The 27680-nt window shown below is 31.7% G+C and overlaps 1 pseudogene; it reads left to right on the top strand.

Moving 5' to 3' along the window:
• The first annotated feature begins 144 nt into the window (after positions 1 to 144).
• On the top strand, positions 145 to 21729 carry LOC149538711 (putative methyltransferase PMT17; annotated as a pseudogene).
• The last annotated feature ends 5951 nt before the right edge of the window (positions 21730 to 27680 follow it).

The raw sequence follows: 27680 nt of genomic DNA, 5'->3' as shown, positions 1-27680 counted from the left end.
CAATTACAAAAGAATAGCAGACATAACTAATCACAATAGTTTTTTAGGAATAAGTGAATGAATAATAATAACATAGCTAGAAGAGAATCAGATATTGCTATACTTAGTGCAAAGAATAACAACACCTAGCAATAGAAGATTACTATGCTCAGTGGGGAAAAAGGTTACTTTGAAAAGAAGAATAAGCTTTTGGTAAGGGAAAAAAACTATAATTCATGTACCTGTATTATACCATTCTCTGTGATATAAATAGGTGGATTGTTGTATTTGTATTTGACATAATTGAGTAACTCCCTAGTCCCTCTAGGATAAAGATGTAGCCAATCTACTCCCCCCTAATAAATCATTCCACTTTAGATCAAATTATTATCTCAAAAATACTGAGTTACTACTTTTATAACTTTATGTTTTCCAAGCTTTACCTGAGGTCCAATCAGAACACCATCACATTCATCTGCAAAAAGGAAGGAGAGTTGTAAATAAATAAATAAATAATAGCATCTAATATTTTATTGGAATCCACTTTACTCAACCCAATTTATGAACACTAGAAATAAGAGTTTTTAAGTTTTTAAAACTAGTTATTGATAATAAAAATATATACTTCACTCATAGACTAATGTGGCTCAGGCATCCTATGTAAAATTGTTGTTCAATGGGTTTTGAGAAGAATTATCATTGATGACATACATTCTAGTATAATAATTGATGCCCAAGAAATAAAACAAGCCTTTCACTAGCTTTGCCTGCACTTGGGTAAAATGGGACAAACGGGCACCCAATATAGCTCACATTTTTGCTGGATATTCACCTTTTGTTAGAGGATCTATATACCTGTTAAACCCATAACACTATTATTCAGTCTCTCAAATGTGAAAAAAGCCATAGTTAGAGAATTTTTATGGATTAGGTATATATATATATATTCACAATATAATAGATAATTTGGAGATATATTATCAATTGTTAATTCTAAAGGAGTTTTATAATGCATTGATGCATGGTTGGAAAATAGTATTGTAAGTTAAGCAAGTCTAGTTTTATAGGAAATGCACTTGATTTGGTATATATTACTTATTTTAGAACAGGAAGAGACCTAATGCTGCACTTGTATGAGCATCGTCACCTAGATACAATGAAAGTTGAATGCTTTATCTCATTCATATAAAAGATAGATTAGATTGTGAGCTACTACTATTCATAAAATATTGAATTCTAATAACAGTATCAAGAAATTTTATAGTTAAGTAACTTAGTTTGGAGTACTAATATGATATGACTTTAAACTAAGACCCAACTGTAAATAAAAATAAAGATCACCTAAATATGATAGATACTATATATTTTATTTCATTCATATTAAAAATAAAAATATATTCTTATGAACTACTTAATACTGATAAAACATTGAGTTTTACTAGTAACCAGAAATGCTATTGACAGATAAAGTAGTATGTTTATAGTTGTAAGGATGGGTACAAACCAGTAAAAGAAAAAAGTAAAAGCCCATCGACTAGCTTTGCCATCGGCCAATGAATTGTTGTGAGGCAAAAAATGGTGGGTTACAAGTATGATGCCAATCTTTCCCTTTTGTGTTTTTTGCAATAGTATAGATAACCCATTTTCAATATCTATGTGATGAATAAGATATTAAGGAAACCCATTTGATGAAACAAAGGTGAATTTTTGAGTAAAAAAATTTATTGAAGAACTTGGCATACTTGATACTTGTCTCTATATAGTTTAATAGTGGCAACATGTGAAAGAATCAAATGGTGATTGACAATATATGTCTCAATAGCTAAGTTTCCAATAGTGCAGTTTCCAATTCACTTGGAGTAGTGGCTAGACACAAGGCTTTCAAAGTTGTATCCATACACACTCACACTTATCAACTCATTTATTGTTACCCAATCCTTCACCCTATCACCAAATTCTTTAAAGCACACGTGTACATCACAAAATCTTCTATATGCACACGAAGAAAAAAACATCAACACTGAACTCTCTAATATATTCATATAAATGATTAAAAGAAATAATATCGAGATAGTATATTGACTCAATAGATTATAGTAGTTTATTTTTATTAAATAATGAAAAATTATATTAACTAAAGGTAAATAACATAACAGATTGAATAAATTCAAAGAACACATAAAAAACACATTCAATCATGATGTGTTGCATAAGATGACCTTAACATCCGACAACAATTCACAAGACAAAATCATTGATATATGGAAACCAAATACAGAAAAAGTCTCAAAAGGTTGTAAAGGAAATTTCAAGTTAGTTTGGAAGGCTTATTAAAAAATATTTAAAATAAAAATAGTACCTTGGGGCTCCTCATATTGTGTTTTCTCGGGTTCCTTGTTCTCTACAGTCACAATACTACCATTCCCATCCACATGATGCTCTGCTGAATTATATTGGTATATATCTGTTGTATTAATAGCTTCTTGATTTGTAGTTGGATCCTAATTTCTCATGTATTTATTCAGGTCATAATTCACAAATGCCTCCATACTTTCATACACTAACTTGTTTCATAGGAGCATCCTTCCTTATTACAGCTTTGTTTCCATTACTAAAAGGAGTAGTATCTTCCATTACAAAGGCAGGAGGTTGAGGCCCTTGCTTTATCATAGAATCTTAATGGTTAATTCCTTCAATTCCACTAGATAAAGTAGATGCTTCTCTAAACTCAAAAGCAGTAGAGGGGTGTGAAGTTCCATTAGGAAAAACAACACCATCTACAACATACTCTATAGCTAGAGCTTACTGAGGCAGTGCACTCTTGTGGTCTAGAATATATTTTTTTGCATTAGGCATAATACTAGTATTATCCATTGAAGCATAGTCAATAACTAGAGGAGAATGGGAATCCTGATCTCCCATGACAACAAACTTTTAGATAGGAATTATTCACTGCATGACATAAAAATAACATAGCCTTGTAAAAAATTCCAATAGAAAGCCATTCAACTAAATATAATAATGAGACATTTAGTTAGGTAAATTCCTGGAATAAGTATTCTGGCATATCACATTGAGTAGCTAACTAGGGTGTCCTTCCTCTCAATTGTTCATGAAAAGAAGTTTCTAATCAATAGAGTAATTAAAAACCAAACATTGTAATTGCTCAAGTTTAAGCTAAAATAAAGATCAAATACATATTGATTAAATAAATGATATCTTCCCATAATACCAACAACTATCAACAAAATGCAAAATACCATTGTTCCACAAAAAATCATGTTGTTACAAAAAAAGTAGACATACCATTTGATCATTACTTGCAATCACAATCCATAGAATAATAGCAAACATCCTAAGAATTATCAAATATTATATTAATTTGTTTAATTAATTGTGTGCTCTTTGAATTATATTAACTAGAGTAGAGAGAACATTCTATGACATACTAGGGAAAATGTGAGTCTAGGCAATTGAAAATCTATATGAATCAATTCGCAAAGACCAACCAAAATTTTCATGAACTCCAAGATTAATTTAGTTACATAGAGTCCTCCTTCTGCAAGTCCCTTAGTTGCTAGCCACTAAATATGTTAAATTATTTTGAGAAAAAAATGATTTTCTAATTTTTTATTTTCTTCATTTTGTCTAATGTATAGTTTAGTAGGGTGTAAGATGCTACCCCAAACCACTAATAAATTTGCGACATTGAGCTTTTCAACTATTGAAGATATAAAAATACTCAAGAACTTTGCAATTAGAACTCCCAACTATAGATATTCTACATTCAAGCAACAAGAAGAAAGTATTTATTCAATTGAGAGCTCAAGCTAGGTCCTAAAATCTTTCCACATTTGTCATAGATTGACTTTGAACAAACTACTATCCATTCTAGTGAATTAAGCATTTAATGATTGAAAATTTCATTCAAGAGATGAGTTTATAAAGGAGACATTACTAAAGGATGAGTGTTAATATTTCTTGCCAAAATTTAGCTATTGCATTGTTTGAACTCAAACCATCTATCTCACAATATTTGAACCTTTAGCTCAAGAAAACAATTTTTCACAAGATTGTATACCTAGCAATACCTCAACTTTCTATGAATCCAAGAAGATGGGTTTGATCATTCTTTTGTTTTTTAAATCCCAACTAACTCACAAATTACCTAGGCTACTTGATAAGATTCATAACAACACTTTAATAAGCCTAGTTCAATCACCACATGCATTTAATCATTAATCTATAGAATCCACTCTATGAATGTTGCAATAGAAAGTTTCTAGCACAAGGCAATTTGAACTTGAAAATAGTTCAAGCCTTCAATTGCTTGGGAATTAAACAAATAACTCTTATAGGGGAATTCCTATAGCTATAGTGTTAGCATCATACAAAGCAATAACTTTTCCAAGGAGAAGGGTTATTTTGGGGCAATCAAGGACTTTTAAATTAGCATTTAGTGTGCTATAGAAAAGTGTAGAAAAATACAACTTAGTGTGTAGTGAAGATGATGGTAGTTTTTTTTTAATAAGAAATAGAAGTGGGCTGCAATAGTTTAGAGCTAGGTAGTGATCTGAGTAGGGTGTTAGACCACTTGCAATGAAAAGGAGAACTTGCATTGACTTGGAGTCCCAAAGAGGGGCTTGGATAGTATGACAAATCAAAATTGTGCATGTGCCAAACCTAGTAAGGGATCACTTAGGTTCCTATACAACAAAAATCATGTTTGGGAGGTATGCAAATTGGGCACAAGATCCAACTTCATTCAAGATGTTTGGTTTCCATGTATGAGCTCTTTTTCCATCTCATAATAATTATTGTGTTAAAAGCATTTTAGAACAAGAGGTTTAGCATTGATAGTAAATTCTAGTATCATCCAAAATCATCCAAGCTGAGCCAATCTAAGGGATTCCTCAAGATGTACATAGTTATATATGTATGTATATAATTATGCATGTACCAGTCCTCCCAAGTGATCATTCAAATTTCTTTGTGAGGACACACATGTCATTTTAGGGCCATTCAAATTAAACAAGGGATCCAAATTGGCCAAGTAAACTTGATTGCTATGCATGAGTTTTGTTGTCATCTCAGAATAGCCTCAGTATTTGACACAATATAAGAGAGGGGTAGATCTACAAGTCAAGCATTAAAAGTTGATTCATCCAAGCCATATACACAAGGAATATTGTGGAAGCCTCCATCTAGCTCTTGTGTTGTGCTACTAGAGAATCTCTCTCTCTCATTCAAAAGAACCTAGAAATTGCTACTCCATCAAATTTTAAAGTGCCTTATAGTCAGCTAAATTAGATTTCAAGCCCTATAAACTACAACTCACTAAGACTAGCAACTCACTAGTCAATCAGTCACCTATTATCCTACACTTCTAACTAGTAATTTAGGATTTTAAACTTATTAAGACCACAACAATTCAGTTAGACTTGTGTTCTCAAAAAAAGAAAACCTTTAGAAATAAAGAAAAATGGATTGTAACTAAAAATAGCTCTAAAGGGAGAGAAGGAATATCAAGATGGAGAGAATCCAAATGACTGAGTTCAAAAGAGTAGACACATAAAATAGAAGAAAGAAGGATATTGTGTACAAGGGAAAGAGGGGGGCACTAGATTAGATGGTTTTTAAATCTTGCCCATTGTAGGAAAGAGGAAGATTGGTACCATATGGGTATTCCAAAAGGAAGGAATTGTTACCTAGCACCTTTTTTAATTTTTAAAGGACTCCTCCGCAAAGAGTCAAACTTTATATGCAATCCTTTAGATTTCTTTAATTATCCCAAAAAAATCCATATCTCCAATTTAAAAGTATCTTTGTCAAGATATCTTATTGAATATCTTCTTTACATTTTTATGATGCTTTTCAATGATATCCAGCACTATTTCTCTTTTCTATTCTAGATGATTCAAGTACATGATTCTCTTCTCAATACCAAACTAGATTTTTTCATCTTTTATTGCCTTTTATAGATTCAGGGAATGAGTTCTAAAGGAAATGAATGGTTGCATCTACATCATATACCAATTGGAAGGTACACATACCAATAGTACTTTTGTAAATGATCCTATCAGCCCAAAGTGCATCATGAAATTTCTTCATCACCAATTTGTCAAAAAAGAAAATCAAAATTGACCCACAACACAATGCATGTGAAACAAATAGAAGCACCTATGCATTACACCATGACCATGGTAGTAAGAAAATCCCTTCAACAATTGGTACATGAAGCTCTGCACCATAATAACTTCTTAATAAGAAGGGGGTTGGGGACTAAATCAAGATAGAATAAAATACCAGCAACACGACCAAAGAGCCAGTGATTCATATAGATAATCTAAATAATACTACTATAATTCACCTCAAGAGTTTCCTTAGTTCTTAAGGCACCTTAGAACATAAGATTATCCACCAACATTGATTATTAAAAAAGAAAGTATAAAGAATTTGAATCAAATGCAACACTTGGTATCTACCTTAACTCATGAGAAACTTTAATTTATAATATGTAAAAGTTGAAACATTATTTCTTACCATAGAAAAATACCTTAATAAGATTATGACATATTTTTTCCTTCGATAGTTTTTCAATGTAATTCCTGACATCACAATCCATGTATTCAAATACCTAATAGATGAAGAGTATACCGTCATTGCATTTCATGTGATGGACATCGAGCAACCTACATAATTGCTTTAATTAGCCCCAATGAGAAGATAGGTAAATCATTAACATTTTGATCTGCTGCCACATCAACATGTTGAACACTTGGAACATGCTCCACTCATTCACCATGATGTTCAACATGCTCTGAAATATTCAAAAAAAGGATACATGTCAAATTGCAATCAAAGATGTTATTTTGTATTCATAATTGCACAATTAATTTCCAATAGAAAATTAATACCTCTACCACTATAATTCACATCATGGCCTTCGTTACAAGTAGGTTTTGTGATAGGATTTGAAGGCTATAATAAAATGTTCTGCAAATTGTTATGCAATCAATTTACGTTCAAAACTAATACCAAAAAAGAATCTTCTCAACTATTCAATTTCATTTACTTTTCATCTAACCAATTTACCTGTGAGATACCATTTGGTGCACTAGATTCTTGGGCAAATCTTTTAGATTCTTTGTGTAGGTGTGCAACCATGACTTTATAGCCTTCCTTCAAGGCAATTTTTCTATCTTCATTTGTGAGCTCCACATTGAATTCTATGCCCTGTATTTTTTTCTTAATATCGTTAGTTTTCCATGTATGGTTTCATTAAAAAAAATTGTTTGCAACATTATATAAAAAAATAAATATGAAATTTCATTGTTCCTACTTACAAGTGGAGACTGGAGATTCATATAGCCACCAGAGCCAAGTTTGTGTTGGCCAAACTTTTCTAGTCTCACTTTTGTAGCCATGGATGTGTCCTACAATCTATGAACAACTTCAAACATCTTAGATTATATATTTACAAATTTCAATAATTAGTGCATGATTACAATGTACTTAATACTATCATGACATACCTTTTTTTGGCCCTGTGTTGCTTCATTTACTCTATTTTCACATAGTCTTTTCTCCTTTGCATCTTCTATTATTTCATTCCACTCCATCAGTGGAATCAAAGGAGGATGGTCATACTTTGGGTTATCCTTAAGTGCCCTTCTATATTGATCCCTCATAGTCTTCATATGCTTTGATGCTCTTTTGAGAAGTAGGCCAGTGTCAAAAATGTTTTTTTTCCAAATTTCTCCTCAACAGATGTAATCATTCAATTTTTTAGTTCCACGGCTTGTAAATTCCACCTTTAAAAAATAAATTAGATTGTTAGATCAATAACTTTAATATAGTACAATAAATGGAAGAAAAAAAATATTATGTAGCAATAATATGAAACTACATACCTTTTACGTATGGTGGGTCCAAATAGTCTCAATGTCATATGAAAAAGATGATCAAAGAAATCATTATTACCTACAAAAACATAAAGGGATTATCAATCCAAAATGAGTAATGTAAAAGTAAACTAAATTTACACTTTAAATAATAACAATTTTAAAGCACCTAGAAGCTTTTATTCTTTTAAAGGAAACATAGTTTTCTTGTTTAACAACAATGTCCCTACATATGAACCAGTACTAATCACACAGGCTTCTCCAAGAAATGGATCAGCTTCAAAAGTATTGCTCTCTATTGCTCTATCAACTAAAACATCATGAAAATTAAAGCATACACCAAATGAAATGAAAGACAGAGAGACATCACCAGTCACACTTTTATCAAAATTACAATCTAGATGTACTAAATGATGAATTTTAATTTTTATTGCATTCATAGTAGAAAAGAACATCTATTGAGCAATAGAGAACACCTATGTGAAAGAAAGGAAATAACATTGCAACAATAATAATCAACATCTACATCATGGAAAGAATCATAAGTTTAGTGCAACAATTAATGTTCAACATTGACAACAATAATGAATACAAGTTAAAAAAAACCTATGTAGTGAATATCAAGAAATTGAATGGGGCTACTAATGTTCATTTTGATTGTGAGGCCTAATTTTCAAAGTTCTGGGAGACTTTATTTTCAATGCTTTATTCATATAATTTGTTAATCACAACTAGTATAGTTAGGAAATTTTGTAATAAGAAGAACAATGAAAAAAAGATCCTTAGTGGAGGATATTCATATTCATTTTGCTAAGCAATCCTCCATGCACCCTAATAGTACTCTTGTTCATTTTAAAATTGAGGACATCAAGGCAACCATTAAGAATTTTCATAGAGATAATATTATTGGTGTTGGGGGGTATGGGAATGTTTACAAGGGGGTTTTATCAAATGGATTAGTTGTTTCTATGAAGAGGCTCAAGAATTGTACTCTAGTGGGTGATGCAAGTTTTGTGCATGAGGTATAGGTGATTTCTAGTATTCGACATCATAATTTGGTGGCATTGAATGGTTTTTGCATGGCCTCTATTTCTCTAGAGGGCCACAAAAGAATCATAGTCTATGAATACATGCCTAATGGTAGTTTACATGATCATCTCTTTAGGCATTAGTCCCACACTAGACTGAATTGGGGTGCCCACAGCAAGATTGCAGATGATATTATAGTGTAGATATGAGTTTCATTGCTATAGATTCTTAACATAGTTATTGACATTAATCTCATCCTCTAGACCTAAAAATGGTGGTTCAAGCTTTGATAAAACTCTCTTTTGCAATTTATTGGATGAAAAACTTGTAGTTTCTCAACTTTACTAATTCACATTACAATTTTCTCCCTAGTTTCTTAGCTCCTTCATCATTTAAAGTAGATATTATTTCTTCTAGGGAAGCATCCACTTTGTTCAATGTGAAAATAATGTTTTTATAACTAGGAGGCATGCTATTCAACCAAATAGATTTTTAATCATTATCATCTATTTTAGCATTTACCCTAGTTAGTTGGTATGAAAGTTAGGTCATGAATTTGAATCCCCTCAAGTGATGCTTGGGTGGGGGCTGGGGGAGGGGGTTGGTTGGACCAATCCTTAAGGTCCCCTTTTAGATTTAGAACATGGACTAACTGTCTCTATTGGATCCATTTATCTCCGGCATTTGTATTAGGCCTTAATAGGTCAATCTTTTGTTATAATGGAAAATGTGTTCCTACATCATCTTTAGTGCAAATACCACAAATGCACCCAAACATGTTTTCTTTAAAGCGGTGGTGTGTATGCATCAGATCTTGCTCACAAAGTTCCAAATTTAGATTTTTCTTACTAATCACAATAAATAGGAGACTCAATGATGTTTCAACACTACAACTTCCAAGGCCTCTAGTCTTTGCCAAAATATAATTATACTGATGCTATCAAAATATTAGTTGCTCAAAGTTCACACAATTGAACAAGGTGCTTTGATAGTGCTTTCCCTCAACTAGGCCAATATCGCTCAAGTCATGCAACCCAAACTTTTGATAGTGAAGAATTCATGCTTTGATTTGAATATGACCTAGGTGGTACACCAAATTGATAGGCATTTTGCATTATTTTAATGTCTTTGATGCCAATTTAGTAGAAATTGTTGGGTGCTACTGTCAATCTACAAACAAATAAGTGTAAAGGAGGATTCACTTCAGTTAGTCCACCACACAAGTATGAATCTCACTTTGAAAGTGCATTTGAGTTCTAGACTTGGGAATAGACCAATGGATTTGTAAGATTCTTTCATGCAATTAAAAAATCAAGTAATATCATAGACTTTGCTCGAGAGAAACCTTTTATCTAGTATACTGCCCATAACACTACTTTGTAGATCTCAAACATGTGATAGAGAATAGATTAGAGCTTGAATGTTTAATCTTCTCAGATACTTTGTAAAAAATCATAAATCTAACCTAATAACTTGTTGGCCTTAGCAAAAGAATTGGCCCAACACTTCCATAGGTGCCTTCATATCCTCCAACACACACTTCTCCACTTCATCCATGATCTTTTTCTCTGATACCATAGTAGAATTAGGGGCAAAAATTTGAGGAATAATTTCTACATAAAATTTTATACACATAATATGCATTTATTTTCCAATCAAATATGGTGCACTTATATAGGAGCTTAACCTCCTATATTATAGGAAATTTTTGAATAGCTTTTCCAAATATATTGTGATGTTTGAGCAACTTAAAACATTTAGACCACTAATATAGTAATCTACAATAACCCATAAAAATCCTACCACATTATTATAATTTGCATCTGTGATGCAATATTCCTAACAAGGGATGTCCACTTCAACTTGCATGCTTATGCAACAATAATTCAAAATTTAGATTTGGGAATGGTTATGGACTTGACATGATGTTTTTGATGAAAATCATAGATAGGCAGAATTAGCATTTCTCAAAGAGTTAATTACTTTATTCACATGACAAGAATTGTAAAAAAATACTACATTATTGTGGAATTTCTAAAAAATACTACATTATTGTGGAATTTCTAAAAAATAATAGTAGGCTTAGAGAAATTTCTTGAACTGGCAAAAACCTGTGTTAGACAGAGACACCTCCCCATCCCTTAAACCTCCATCCCCATCTACAACAATTTTAAGATGGTAAAGGATGCCCTCTGGGTGTCTCCCCCAACCAACAAATTCATGAAATGTCTTAGAGAAATGTATCTCATTAGGGTATGTTAGGAAGTAGTTAGAGGATGCCTAGCCATCCCTGAGGTGCTTAGTGTTTTGAAAAAAGTCATTGATAACATTAAATAAAGTTAAGAGGACTCTTAAATATATCATGACATCATTGTTACAATAGTATAACATGATGGCATAATAAAAGCAGCAATAAATATATCATGATAGGCAATAGTAGTACAACAACAATAACATCAACCATTATGGTGGTGACATCAACAGACTGTAGTAAAACATAAGTAAAATTTGTGATTTAGATTTGCAGTTGATGATATAATTTCTAACACGGCAATAATTTGGATTTATGATCTTACTTTTCATAAAGGTTTTAGAATTCAAAATTCTTGATATCATTGGAGTCCATCATTATTTAGTTGAAAAAGAAAATAAAGGTGCATTAGCTATACTTTGGTATATTGTGGTATTGGATGTGGAGTGCAAACAAAAAATGTCTTTTTGGAATGTGGTTGGCATGCGTGCTTCTGTAGACATCATTTAAGACTTCAAGATAGAATAAATTTCAGTGAAAATGCTCATATTAACACCAAAACAAATACATTATGCCTACAACTTACATATGCAATACCAAAGATCATATATCAAAAGTATAAGCTCAAGACAAAGATAAAAAAATAGAATAATAACATCTTGAGGGCATAGACATTACAAAATATAGCACATTACAAAATATAGCAAAGCAAGGTTTTACCAATTCTAGTGGGCATAGACGAGGATATTTGCATGGTCCTTGTTGCTAACAATGCACCAGGCAATGTTGGACTGCCAACCAAAGGAGGAATCCACACTTCATCATGAGCTAAAGAATACAATATTGTTAGTAAAGACATTTTGAATGGATAAATATCAAATGGGATACTAGCTAGAAGTGTCCACAAAAAAAAAAGGTAAGTGTTATAATGTTGATGAAAACAAACAAAGAAATTGTTACTTACATGAAGGTTGTGCGTTACAAAACTCACCATGTTCACCATGTGATGTCACAACTATCACATATTTCTATACAAGAACACATAAAATTAGAGACCATGATCCATAAGATACTATAAAATATTAACATCTATTTAACTTCTATTATTTCTTTAGTCGAATTACTGCTTACCTTCAAAGATTGGATTCTACGGTCCAATTCTTTTCTTAGTGCCTCTTTCTCCTCACTTGTGTCACCCTTGATGATAATGTTAACAATTTCATCAGTGTCTCTTTTTTTAATTTTCTAGGTGATGAACACAGAGTTGGCACTAAAGGTGATGTCATGTAGAAATGACACCCATATTTTAGATCACATTTGATCAGCAGTCATTCTAGCTTTTTCCTATCATTTGTGACATCAAATATCAGTAAAACTTCATCAAAATAACTCCAAATCCATAAAGAAAATAACATTATAATATGACATTTGTTTCTATATTAACATTAAAAATTACAATAATTAATGTTTACCCCTACTGAAGGTGTCTAAGATGGTGCATCCATGTCACCCTATGAAAAAAATTAGTAAGTCTTAGAAATCAATAGCAAAATTAAAGTAATAGACTTACCAAAAAAAATATTAATAATAAATTAGATTGTATATGTAAATCATTTGTCTTAAGTTAGCCAAAAAATTTAGTGTAACTAATGTGTATATCTTTTAAAAAATTGACATGTTCTACTTAATGTTTATATCTGTAGATATGGTTTGGAAAGAAAAATTTGGTTGTACATGACCCATCATAGTTGAGATTGATCCTACCTAGACATTTCATTGATCATCATGATCTTCATCCATGTCATCATCATCACCATCATCATACTTGTCACTTTGATCATCATCATCACCACCACCATCTTCATCACCATCATCATCATGACCATCATCACCATGATCATCAACATCTTCATCACCGTGACCATGATTGTCATCAACATCATCATCATCATCATCTCACCATTATCATTAGCATGACTAGAATCATCACCATCTTCTTCTTCTTCATCACTGGGTAACTATCATTCCTGATAATCATTTACTTCACCTTATACTTCTTCAATATCTTCTTCTTCCATCACATTATACTTTATCGGCCTTCTTCTTGGGTCATGTCTAACAAAAAATGACCAACCTAGTTTGTGTGGAACACCAAAGTAAAACACTTTCTCACATTGGCTTAGAAGAACATAGGGCTCATCTCTGACTAGCTCAAATAATCTTGTATTAATCATAGTAAATCCACTATCATGTTCAATAACATTCCTATCAAGATCATTTCGATTCAGTCATAGCCTAAAACATTTGATGAAAAATAGAATTATTTTGAATGAATTAAAGTCATACTCAAGTATATCATCCAAAATGCCATAGTATTAATTTTTAGATTGTTGAGAATGTATGTCAGTTCTAGACAAAATATTGGTGACTGTGAAGACAACACTTATCTTAGAATCACACGTTTTCTTTGTTTCATTTGGCTTTTTTGTGCAAAATTTATAGCCATGGTAGTACATAGCTTTGTGGTGTTTGACCTGCAATTATTCAAACATGTCAAGATTATTTGCATCAATCTATGAGTTGATATTAAACTTGTGTCTCATTATTAGTAATCTTATGTGTACCTTTGTATCTCTTAAGCCATATACTAGATCAAGTACCACTAGTGTAACATTGGTATCTCCATTCTGATGCGCTTCTTTAACTAGCAATGCAACACCATCCCATGTTAATGAGTGACCATTTTCTTGAGACTGTTCAACCCATACCATCATCTAATCAAGATTGTTTGCAATATACAAATGTAGTGCATCTCACTCACGACCAACTATAAAGAACACAAGTACACCAATTAGAAACAAATTATATATATTGATGATGGATAAGAGTTATTAAACTACAAAAAAGAAAAACTTGTAATTACCTCTCACCCTCCTCAATCTACCTTTCCCTGTTAGGTACTCCCCTTCAAATTTGTCATTAGATTTGGGATCCCAAACGTGATCTACATGGATATTTGCTACAAACTTTGGAAGATATTCACTAATGTACACCATGGTCTGGTATACCATATATCCCTCTACCATAGAACCCTCAAGACATGCTCTTTTTCGAACCAAGTCCTTTATAAATTTCAAGTGCATCTCAACCATCCACATTGATCTAGTTTGTATAGGTCCACACAATTCAATCTGCTTGACTTGATGTATGAGTTAGTGTTCTTAAGCATTGAAAAAGGTAGGAGGTAAACACTTTTTCATTTCACACATAAGCTGTGGAATTTTTCTCTTCCAATATTTTATATCATTTTTATCAATTTCTTTAGATGATAACTACCTAAAAGAGATTCAACACATAAACGAGATTTCAAATAAAATTATACAATAGATTTCAGATAAAAAGCTACAAATCTAAGAAAAAACACTTCTAACTTCATGTATTTTTCAAGATCATATGTTGTCAAACTAGTGTGGAAGGGATAGAGGTAGGATGTACTACAATTATTAAAAAATGATCATTTCAAAATATTATTAAATAATGCAATAGGTAGTACATTCAATTTTACAAATATATTGTAAATAGAAAACATGACTTACCTTGACAAAGGTATGCCAATCATGTGTTTTCAACATTGGCCCAAAATCACCTCTCTTTGATAGAAGAGTGCTTATATTTGTACTAAATCTTGTTGGAAATTTTGTTTTTTTTATGACTTCTTTTAATGCATCACTTTATTGCTTCATTAATAACCAAGGAAGGGCACATGTATTTATGCGGTCTCCATTGCTATTTGATTCAATGAAATATTTTAGTGCATGATTGGATTCATGAATGTCAATACAAATTTTGGCAATTTTTTCTGTATCATAACTTCCATCCAACATTTTCATAGTGTCTCTATTACATTCTTTTCAATATGCATAGCATCAAACAAATGCATGATTGGGAGATCCTTATAGCATGGTAACCTACTAAATTGAGTAGGATGACTTTTTCATTCCTCTAGGAAGTTGGTTATTGATGCCTTGATGACCTTCACAAGCATCAATTATAGCATTAGTAGATATAAGAAAATATCAAAATACAAATTTTAAACTTTAGATGACAAATTGGACATTACTTGATGATTTAGTTGATCGTATTCCAACTTCCATAGATGAGGTATCATTCTTTGTGGCCTTGATGATGTCTCTTCTTTCCCATTTAAAAGATGTTTTTCAGAAATTCAATACCTATGATTATTGTGAAGAAGGTGCCTAAACTCATCAAGCACCTACTTTTCTAAACTTCTTGAATGACGAGATTTCATCTTTGAACCACAAAGTGGACATACAAAATTTTCCTTTGTCTAAAGATCTAAAAGATCATGTATAATTGGATCATGTACAATTATCATGTGCAACTTAAGCATATGATAGTAATGTGTAAGCACTATAACAAACTAAAAATATGTGATCTTAACAATATAATATACCACAAAAATGAGTTAGCCCAAGGGCATCATGTATTGTCCATACAAGCATTGCATGGAATTAAAATTGGCAGTGTCCTATCGGTCTCGAGATGTCATGCATAGTGATGTCATTTCATAACTTTAACAACTTATCAATTAGGAGCTCAATATACACACTCATATCTTTAACTTGGTACTTACCTAGTAATTGAATGAACATAAACATTACATAATTATTATGACCATTTTTATACACTATTTATAAATTAATTTAGATAACTATAAAATGAAAAAATACCGAGCACAATCATTGACAACATTATGTGCTCCCTCTTTAAGGACATCCAAGGAGGAATGCTATTGTTAATAACAAAAATAGGCCACATTCAGTAAATAGATCTCATATCTCCATATGGATTGACACCATCTGCTACCAATGAAAGCTTTAGATTGTGAGGTTCTTCTTTAAAGTGTGACCATGTTTCTTTTATCTCTCTAAATATAAAAACATCGGCAGGCATTTGCATAATGTCATCTTGACTTCTATTGTGTGCATGGTAATCCATAAATTGTGCCAAGTTAGCGCACCTGAATAATTGTTAAAGACATGAAATAATGGGAATGTATCAAAGAATCTTGTGAGGCACCTTTTTTGTTATTTGATCTAACTGATATCTACTAATATGACAATCAGGGCATTTTGTTGCAAATTCATGTTATTTATGATAAATAATGTGATCATTGGGACATGAATGTATTGTTTGATACTTCATTCCAATCTAATTCATAATATTAGATAATTCTCGATATGATCAAGGAAAAATGTTTGATGGTGGTAACAAAAACTCACTAATCAACCTACAACAACAAATATGTATTGTTAATATAATGAATAGTAATTGTATGCTAACATTAAAGATGACAAAAATGGCATACCTTAGCATACATGACATTGCTACATTGGATATACCATTCATAACCTTTAAGTTCACCAACAACACTATAGTTGAGAATAGAGTTGTTTGGGAGCCTTCATATAAGGGCTCGTGCGCCTTCTCAAGTAAAGGTATATCAAAACCATCTTCATCATCATTATCAGATTTGCTAGTACCATCATTGTGAGCCTCTTTATCACCTACCCCAATACCATCTTCTTCAATCATGTCCTCTGGCACATTATCATCTTCTTCCATGGGAGTGTTATCCCTTTCTTGGATATTCACACCTCCATGTTCCTCTAGTAGGAAATCCACATTTAGCAATGGAAAAAAATCATGGCTCCCTTCAACGTGACCATGTTGCCTACAATGACTCTGGGCTGTTGTGATTAGAATTCTTCGATTCTTTAAGCCCTTACACTTTTTGCAAGAACAATAATATTTATTAAGTTTTCTTTAGAACTGAGTGCACAATGCAGCCATTGTCTCATTATTTTGTTCTGGATTCATATTGTTAGGCATGGTCCTTCTTCACAAGAAAATATATCTACAAATAAATTGAACATGTTGTAATTAATGTTTATATCTGCACATATGGAAATTGTTGATTAATTTTTTCAAATGTAACTAAAATGATCCTATAATATTTAGAAGGCCTAGATGTTTGCAAAACATGGAGTTATAGACAATGTATCTTAATTATTTGCAAAATTCCTTAAAGAGATATCACAAGGTGAAAGTTACTTAGGTGTTATCCGTAGCATGCCTTGACTAATCCTGATAGTAATGACTGATGTGACTAATGCATCAACTAATGAAGATGACTAAAAAAGTGAAACATATTAATGTATAGCAATGTTTTCCTCAATGAAATATATGCTCTTTAGTAAGATACAAAAGGAAATATGAATTAGATGTCATCTATGTGTGCTCTAGGTAGATGGACATTACCTTTTGAAAATTGTTCAATAGGAGCCTCATATTTTCATCAATCTATAGCAATGAATGAGTGATCTAAATGTTGGTCTATAGTAATGAAACCAGACTAATGGATCCTTTAAAATTTGGAGTGCTCTTATAAGTTATTTTTTGCTAGTCTATTGAACTATAAGACTTTAGCCATTGATCCAATTTTCCAATTTACATGTTGCAGCCTTGTATTTTTTGAGATGAAGTCTTTAAGTATCATATTAGGACCCTAAATTGTCAAATTTTGTAATGTGGCTGATGTAAGACAGGTCTCTTGGTCAACTTACATCATTTCGTGATAGAGTATATAATTTGGCCTTCCTTAGAATCTAATTCCCTAGGGATTTGTCTAGGGAGGTACTTAAGACTAATTTATAGTTATACCCTATTCTAATAGGCATTCCCAAGTCACTTTTTTGGGTCAAATTATCCTTTCTCCTAACAGTTTCTACTATTCTAAATAATTTCTTACTTTTGGTACAAGATTGAGTTTCCCTAAAGAACCTTCCATTTCTTGTTTGAACTTAAGGCTTCTAAAAGTTAAATGATCAAAGCATCTGACCAGTAGATCAAAAATCACTTTGTTTCTTACAAGTTAAAATTTCTCATTGATTGCACTAACTTGCTTTCTACTAACATAGACAAACAATAAGTTATATATTTACATATTGCATAAATCAAATGAAATTGATATTGATTGTTCACTTGATAACATAAAACAACTACCAAAATTGGAGAGTGACTCTCTTTCATAATGATTTGTAGGTTGCTAGTTGGGGTTCCTACCTGCTAAAGAGAAATGTTTCAACCATGTCCTTTGCACTGAGGGATACACATGAAGCACAAGTACAATTTTCTCTGGAACATGGTGTTCTAGCAATGATTGGTATCATGGCTTCTAAAAGGATGCCATATCTAGCAAGATCATTTGATATGGCTCATTGCTCTCATTGTCTCATTCCATGGAAAGACTATGGTAATTATCTAAATCCAACATATTTCTTCAATAGAACTTTAGTAATTGATGGAATTTTTTTCTCTAAGCTAACCTATGTTTTTTCCCACCATATGGAATTTACTTACTGGAAGTGGATAGGGTGTTGAGGCCTAGTGGGTATTGGATTTTATTTGGTCCTCCTATAAATTGGCAAAAATATCACAAGGGTTGGGAAAGAACTCTGAAGGACTTGAAAGTAGAGCAAGATGCAATTGAAGGTGTTGTAAAGCATCTATGTTGGAAGAATGTTTTTCAAAGGGTAACCTTGCTATATGGAAAAAGCCCACAAACCATATTTATTGTGTTAAAAGAAGACATGTTTACAAAACTCCCCAAATATGTGAAGCTGACAACCCTAATGCTGCTTGGTATGTAATTTTACCCATTTTTATTTTATAGCAATATAAGTCTTCTAGAATGTTATAAGAATTTTGTATCAGAGCATCTCCTCAACATCTTTTAGTGTAAATTAGAAATATATGTCAATCTACAAGATCATCTTTATAGCTTAGCTTTGTCTGATATGTTTTTGCTACTAAAAATTTGAATTCTTGCTGAATGGAAGGTATAAGAGGATGGAAACTTACATAACACCACTTCCACAGGTGAATGATATCCATGATGTTGTAGGGGGGGGCCTTAGAAAAATGGCCAAAATGTCTTACTATTGTCCCTCCAAGGATAAGTAGTGGAAATCTCTAGTGCAGAGCACCTAACTCTTATTCATTTATATGTTGTAATTAGGTCTAGGGGTAGATCTAATGATCTCCCTATGATCCATCTATCTTGTAAAGGACACAAGACCCATTGGTATGACTATAAACCTTGGGCATCATTTGGTCCTGATGAGTGATTTTTCTTTCATTTTATGTTTTTAGGGTGTGTCTAGAGTTTTGGGAACCTAATAAGGTTCTAGGAGTCAATAAAATCAAATTGCAACACTTTCTTGCAAGTTTTTCAATATTTCTTGCTATAGCACAAAAATTGCAAAAAGTTGTTAAGCAACTTTTTGTTTGAGCAACCCAACAGTCCAAATTATTAGGTGGTTGGATAGAGTATTTGAAAATGGCCTATATAGGCTCAAAAAATTTGAATATGGATTAGTATAGAAGATCCAATTGTTATATTTCTCTCAAATCGATAGAAATTGCTATTTTTTAGTGCATTTTCCTGATTTTGCAAGAAGATGAACTTTATGTATTGAAAATTTGATACTATCTATCTAGGAGATTTTGGCTTTGGTTTGAAGTCTTTACCTATTCTCTTGCAAAAGTTATTGAATTTATTAGTCTGCTAGTCTGAGAAACCCTTGATTTTAAGGTTTGGGCAATTAAATGACCCTAACTTGTTAATCCATTGGTGGAATTCCTTCTCCACTAGCATGGAGCAAGTTAAGGGTGTATACTATAGGATTTTTGTAGTTGTGAAATAGGAGTTGAAGTTTGTGAGTTTTGGGAGCAAGCCCTAGGTCAAATATTGTCATGTATTTGACCTAGTTTGTAAGAAATTAGACTAATCAGAGTGATGGAGAGACTTTTAAGACTTGATGATCAAACAAAGTGCCCTTTTTTAAGCAATTAGAACATCCTAGAATTGGAGATTTGATCCTATGCACCCATTCTTAACCACTTGCCTTGAAAACCAAGCCTAAACTAGATTATTAGGTCTATGTACTTGGTTATGGTTATGATATGCTAGAGTATAATTGGTCTCTAGAACTTTGGAGTCTATAAGAACTTGACAAATGGTAATTAAAACTATAATTTTTTCCTCAAGTATTTTGGATATTTTTAAATTTATTGGAAAAAATCAGTGTTTGGAGAACTAATAAGATTCTAGGTCTATTCTTGCAAATTGGATTGTGGGTTGTTGTGAGTGCAACCAATGGTTGATTTGGCTTAATTGGATTGAAACTAAGTGGATCCAAGCCTTTGTTGGAAGTTTTAAGGTATAGAACCATAAAATCTCCATTTTTCCCTATTTAAGGGAGTTTTTCCTTATTGCTCAATTTTGGATCAAGCTGCTTTGTGTCTTACTTGGGGGTGGTAAGATTTGAAACCTTTCTCAGTAATTCCTAGGAAGGTAGGTACTTATAAAGAAGAACAAGCCATAAGTTCAAACCTTGAAACATTTTTGATGTGTTGATTAGGGATTGGCCTTATATTGTGCTTCCATTGTTGTGCAGTCTACACCAGTCTCCCTGGAAACAAACTATGGAATGAGAGAGTTTCATACTACAAAATGTTCAATGGCTATTTGGGGCAAGGAATATATACAAACATCATGGACATGAACTTTGATTTGGGAGGCTTTGTTACTACCTTAGCAAATGATCACTCATGGGTCATGAATGTGGTTACATTTGATGCAAAACTAAATACTCTAGATGCCATCTATGAATGTGGATTGATTGGTAGTTATCACAATTGTTAAGAAAAATATTTTTGGTCATATTCTAAAATCTAATATTGGACCCACAATTAGGAAACATTGTGCCCTGCATGTATGAAGTTTCTACAGTTTATGATACATTATTGGACCCACAATTAGGCAACATATTTCCCTGCATGCATGAAGTTTCTATAGTCTATGATAAATTTTTGGATGGTTTTTGGATTTGATGGCATTAAATATTTTTATTAACATTTCAAATCATACTCTGTGATTCATATGAATATAAAAATGATTGATCATAGAATATGATCCAAAGTGTTAATAAAAAATGGACAATGCAATCAAATCCAGAGTTAGCCAATAATATTGTGATTGTTTTATAAAATTTGATATAACATCTAACCTTGCTACACCTCATGATTAGAGTTAAGGTGAAATGGGAACAAAATGAATAGCTCCCAAATTGAAGATATTTTTTTGTTTAACATAAGAAGTCCCTAACAATTGCTTGGCCAATTTTTCTTCAAAGTTAAACCTAGATGTAACCTTCACATATCTTCACGTTATGACTTTCCACAAACCCCTACCATGAAAAATTACTACGCAAGTGCTGTCCAAAATATTAACATAAATTGTATGACATGAGATAACATGGTTTTGGTACTTGGACTCACCAAGAGTATGTTATTAAGCCTATTTGGATTGTATTACAAAGGCATTTTTTGGATTGCAGGTATGAGGCCTTTTCAACATATCCTAGAACTTATGATTTGATTCACGGCAATGGTGTCTTCAGCATGTATCAAGACACGTAATGGTCTATTTCAATGTTCATATATTATCTTATGCAGAAATCTTCTATGGGTATGTTAAAGATTAATAAGTTTTTGAAATCTTCAAGGTTAAATTGGTTTTAAGAATAATCAAAGTACATATTATGATGTCAGTAAATTTTTGAAACCTTCAAGATTAAATTGGCTTTAAGACCAATCGAAACATATATCTTGAAATAGAAAACAGTTACTGTAAAAATTTAAAAATTTATATGTTTTCTTTGGATTAGATCTTGCCTCAAAGATACATAATGAGGCTTGAACTAATTGTTGTTTGAGTGCATGTAAGGAAAATCATATCTGTAGCATTGTAGAAGCCTAGTGGAATGGGTGTTACTGGTGATCACCTAGTGAAGCATAACACTTCCTCTATATCTAAAAATCAATTTAGTTGCTAAAGCATAAGAGTGAAGAAGTATCTACCAACATCTGATAACTATTTCATTACTAGATAAAAGTGAGTAGAACAAGGTTTATTACAAAAGAAAAAGGTATGAATGAATGCAGAAATCCAATCCCTAAAAAGGCTTAGTTCCATCATTATTTTATTGTTTCTTGTATGGCTGAATCAAATCAAGATCAATATGAATCTTGAAATGAAGAGAATGTTAGATTAGGAGAATTAAATAGGAAAAATTATTTGGGGAATATGGAAGGAGATGTTTCGACTTTCAAATATTAAGATATCTCAAAAAAAATCTACTACACATTAGGAAATGCCTGTTATACCCTAGGGCCTAAAATCAAGTTTTCATCCTTTTAGATTTACAACAAACACCAAGATTGAGGTATAAAACCAAGATTGAGGTGTAAGACTGTCTAATAAATTATAACACTTGAAGTGAAGACCTAGAGAAAGAATACTATACTATTCTGTCTATAATAATCGTCATATGAAGATAGCTATGAAGGAAGAAAATCAATATAAATAGGTATAATACAATGGCTATAGAACCCCTTTAGAAAGGTCCAAATATCCATGCTCTAGTCATTTTAAAGCCTCATAGATACAAAAAGTGACTCTAGCTAATTAGGCTATTTGTTACTTCTGTAGATAATTGAATAACCCTGTAATCAAGCCTCGGATTTTATCTCTAGTAAAAAGATTTTAAGAACATAATCTTTATAAAAATAACACTAACCCTTTTTAAATCTAAATCTCTTTTCACCAAAATTTTTTAGAATCCTAGTTTCAACCAAACAAACTCAAAGGCAGAGTAGATATAGATTAATAGTCATAACATTTATAATAAACTTGTTAATTACCAATTTAACATACCTCCTAAATTGCTATGTTATATGCTGAACTGAATGTGTTTTAGTTGCTAAGAATACATATTATAGAATGAAAAGAATGCAAAAAGTAAAGTACAAGAATCAGTAAATAAGAAAATTGATCACTTTTATTTAGAATACAATTACTAAAACAATACATTTTTTTATCAAAATATCCAAAAATATTTTGATGAGGTACATAGTGTTCAAGTTTTACATAGTACTTAAATATAATGCATTTAGATATCACAAGCATTCTCAACTCCTAACATAATATTTGAATTAAACACATTGTATAAATAGAAAAGTACTGAAAAGAGATAAGAGGAAAGGCATCCATTTCCTAAATGGGAGATTTGTTGTGTTGAATGTTGAAGGGTTGAGCCTGCATCTCTGTCTGGGAATAAACTTGCAAAAAATGAAAGAAGAGAAGGGTCAATTCATATGAATTGAGAAATGGAGATCTTTCCAATCATCTATACTCTATTGTTCCTACAATATGGTTATTTAGATAACTATATTAAAAGACAAGAAGGCAAGAGAGAAATCTAAAAAATAAAACATGTTTATACTAAAGAGTTTGTTCCATGTGCAGATACAAGAAATGAATGAGTTCTTGTGCAATATTCATGTGAAAAGCCTCAGAGAAGATAGATTTCTGAACACCAAGAAAGAATAAAGATGTCATTATAGTTGTATCAAAATACAAATAGCAAGGAAGGAAAGCCTCATAGTTGTTAGAAAAGAATAGTAGTAACCTATAGTCATAAAGATGGTAATATATAACAAGTAGAAAAATCCTCGTAATGTTCAATTCATGGAAGAAATAGCATAGAATAGATCTAGTTATAATGGCATTCAACAAAGCTATATTCCATATGCAAATAATGTTAAATATTACAATAGAATGGAGTTAAGATTGCACTACCAACAACAGATCCTAAGTAAAGCCATAAATGATGATAAGGAAGATTATGCTCAAGAGCCTCTATTGGTGATTACTGCAGAAAGAAAACATGATAAATGTGAGATAAAAAGGTATGCAATATTATTTGCATAATGATGATTATGAAGCATTGAATGTAAGTTATGAATATGAAAGGAAGATGTGGCTGATTGGAGGAAATGGAAAAGACGAAGATTTTTAGTGCAACATCAATGAAGATAGCAGCTAGGCTAAATTGGATCCAATAATCAAGAGAAAATAAATTTGAAGTAGTTAGATTTTAAAAAGAAAAAAAAAATTGAATCATTTTATGGCAAACAAAGAATCAGCAAGGAAATAACTTTCAGCAAAGTGAATATTTGCAAATAGTGAATAATCAAGACTAAGAGTTAAGGGCCTTAGAATTCAAACATTTTGTAGAGGAATCACATGCACAATCTGAGATAAACTTGGAAAGCCATGGTGTTGCAATTGGTGCATTACTTCTAGTAGCAGACTACCATTTGAGTCCACAATTTATGATGGCTTCCAATGAAAATGAATAGCTTATAAACCAAATTATTTCCAATAAGAACTCAACATCATTTCATGTCAATGAGATCATTATGAATGAGCCTTTTGAAAAAGGGGAGTGTAAATAATTGCTCAACTAGAGGGAATGAGAGATAGGACTCTAATTGACATTCTTCTTTGGGTTGCACAATGGGAAAGCAAGAAATTTGTGCCCAGAACAAAAAAACAACAATTTCACACCAAGGAAAACAAGCCATGAGATATGGCAACCACAACTAGCAAAATAACCATGAAGATAAATTCTAAACTTTCAAAATAAAAAGAGAACTCGCCAAGCAAAAACAACAGAACCAAAACCCTTATGGCATCCATGAAAGGAGCTCACATCAAGAACATCAAGCTGCCCAAGATCACACCAAATGAGTAAAATGAAAGAAAACCCTCATAGCATCCTTTAATAGTAGAGGAAATCATGAACTAATAGCTCATGGTTAGTAGTAAAGATCATCAATAGAAAAAAATGTCTACCATTCACAAGCATTGCTATTAGCAGAAACCCATATGGGAGAAAACCCTCAATAAATATTCAAAATCTGCTACTGTCCAACCAAAAATGGTAGCCATACAACCAAAAGAAAAGAATCCATAGCCATATTAATGTTCCAAGCATCCAAACAAAGGAGAAAAATCCAACAAAACATGGTGCTTAGCAAGAAATTGTAGGGAAAAGCATCAAGTTGTAGCTAGGGTTTGAAGACCCTCTCATTCTTCCATGTGTGAGTGAAAATGAACCAAAAATAAATTAGCTTCACCTTTTTTTGCCTTTGGTTATGTTTTTAAACTCTTTTCCATAATTCATACAAATTTTGGGTCCATGCAATAGGAGTTAGGAGTTAGGCATTTTTTATTTTTGAAACTCTATTTTTATTTAGTTTTATGTATATCAAATGAATGATATCTTATATTAGTCATTTTATACATATAAAACTAATAAAATTATATTTTATAATTTCCTTTTATTTTTATTAATACTAATATGTTCTAAAAATTAACAAATATTAACGTTAATTATTAAACATATTATAACTAATAAAAATAAAAGAATTAATAGAATAATTCCCTTATTATATTTACTAATACTAACGTGCTTATAAAAAAATTGATAAAATATAACAATAAACACATTAATATTAATTAATATAATAAAAGGAATTGTGATTGTAAAATTAATAAATCAAATGGTTACAGTTATAAAACCGTTGATTTTATTAATTAAATAAAGGGAATTCAAAAGAGTTTTTAAATAATTGAATGCCTAAATGCAAGGAAAGCTTTCAGTTACAACAAAGAGAGACGTTCAATTAACTCTTTCATGCAAAGATGAGCTTTATTTTTGGCAAAGATGGACTGTTAGAGATAACTAAACATCACATGTAGTATGAAGACTTGAGTAAGGAGCTATTTTTGGAGGCTAAGGATAGGTTGAGATTCTCATGCAATGATGGAGTAGATTAGTGCTATTTTTAATGATTTATGGAGTGTTAAGGGAAGTTATACATACAGTTCATGACGAGAGCCTATTTTATGCATATTTTGCATAATTATGAGGAGTTATACATGCTATATTTTTGGGTTGTTTGAGGAATCTGAGTTTGGGTTTTTATGCATGATTTTGAGGAGCTAGAGGTAGTTTTCTAGTTACCTATCAGTTGGGTAGGTGGTTGAGAGCAATTTTTAGAGGCTTCTTCATAGTTTTTATCATTTTTGATTGATTTTTCCTAGGCATGATCTTGGAATTTGAGTTAGGGTTATGATTTCTATATATTGTACATTCACCTCATTATGAATCATCTTCTTTCAGATTCACATTTTTTCACAGTGCAAATTTTGAGTTGATTGTAAGAGTAAATTTGTAGCAGAGATTTTTTCAGCATTGGTTATAGAAATTCAGGGATTCCTTCTCATTGATTCTCATGTAGTATTGTGAATTTTTTACTTTAATATTGTGTTCATCTTCATTTAAGTTACATTCCTTATTGTAGATTTGAATCTTGATACGTGTGATTATAGGTCTATGTTTGTGATCATTGTCTTTTTGCAAAAAAAATGGGGAAACCTAGGTACCCCTTTCAAAGCAGAAGATCCTGGTCCTTACATAGAAACACTTTTGTGGTTACGTGTTTGTCTAAGTATTGTGAATCAATTGTGTCTTTCATAATTCATGTTGATTTGATTAAAGTTACATTCAAAATCATTGGTGTATCATCTCATTTAGATTAGTATTCATTATTCATTATTCACTTCTCAACCCTTATCTCATGTATAATTTAAGATTAGGTGATCACAATTTAGGAACTAGCCTAGCTTCCAAAGATTCAACTCTCATTTTAGGATAACCCACCACCCGAGAGAGGTTCCATGTTTCAGTAGGATGGCTAGATTTTACATCTTGCTATAGGTACACTCCTAATTGATAATAGTTTTCTGGCATGCTCAGTGGGACACAAACTAATTCTCAATTCATTTGAGTTACTTTAATTTACTGGTTTTTGGTGTGAAGATCAGTATTTCAGCCTTTGGAGGCAAAATTTACACACACCTAGTGACTCGAAAAAGGAAGAATTCACTTGGTTTCATAAAGATCAGTTGCTAGTATATTTGTTACAATTTTATATTTAGATTTTTGACTTACTATGTGAGTAGATATGTCAAATTATTATGGTAGGTTAGTGTACCCATCTTCATATTATGAGAAAAATATATATCAAGATCCTTATCAGTCATATACACATAGTCAAAATGCTAATTTTACTCGAACAATAGTTTATCCAAATGCTCAAAGTTGTTATTAGACTCAAGATTATGAGATTTAATGTGAACTCTAGGAATTTAAAGAGACTAGAAAATGACATGATGAATTAAAAGATATGTTGTAGGATTTTAACAATCAGATAAATGAGCTTAAGAGGCAATATGACTTTCAAGAACATCTAGATGAGTTAGCTCATCAAGTCCATATTCATGAGTAGGAAGCTAAATAAATGCATAAAAGTTTTGGAAATTAGTTGGCGAAAGAAAGAAGATGCTATGAAGAACTTCTTTTTGAAAGAGAATAGCAGCATGAGGTACGATGTCAAAAATATGAAGAAGGTTTTCAAAGGAAATTGAGAGCACATGAAGAATTTCATGACAAAGAGCT

Source organism: Cupressus sempervirens, chromosome 9, assembly GCF_028749045.1.
Source record: "Cupressus sempervirens isolate cs-2001-9-10 chromosome 9, ASM2874904v1, whole genome shotgun sequence".
Classification (NCBI taxonomy): Eukaryota; Viridiplantae; Streptophyta; class Pinopsida; order Cupressales; family Cupressaceae; genus Cupressus; species Cupressus sempervirens.
This window is presented reverse-complemented; position numbering and strand designations above follow the sequence as displayed.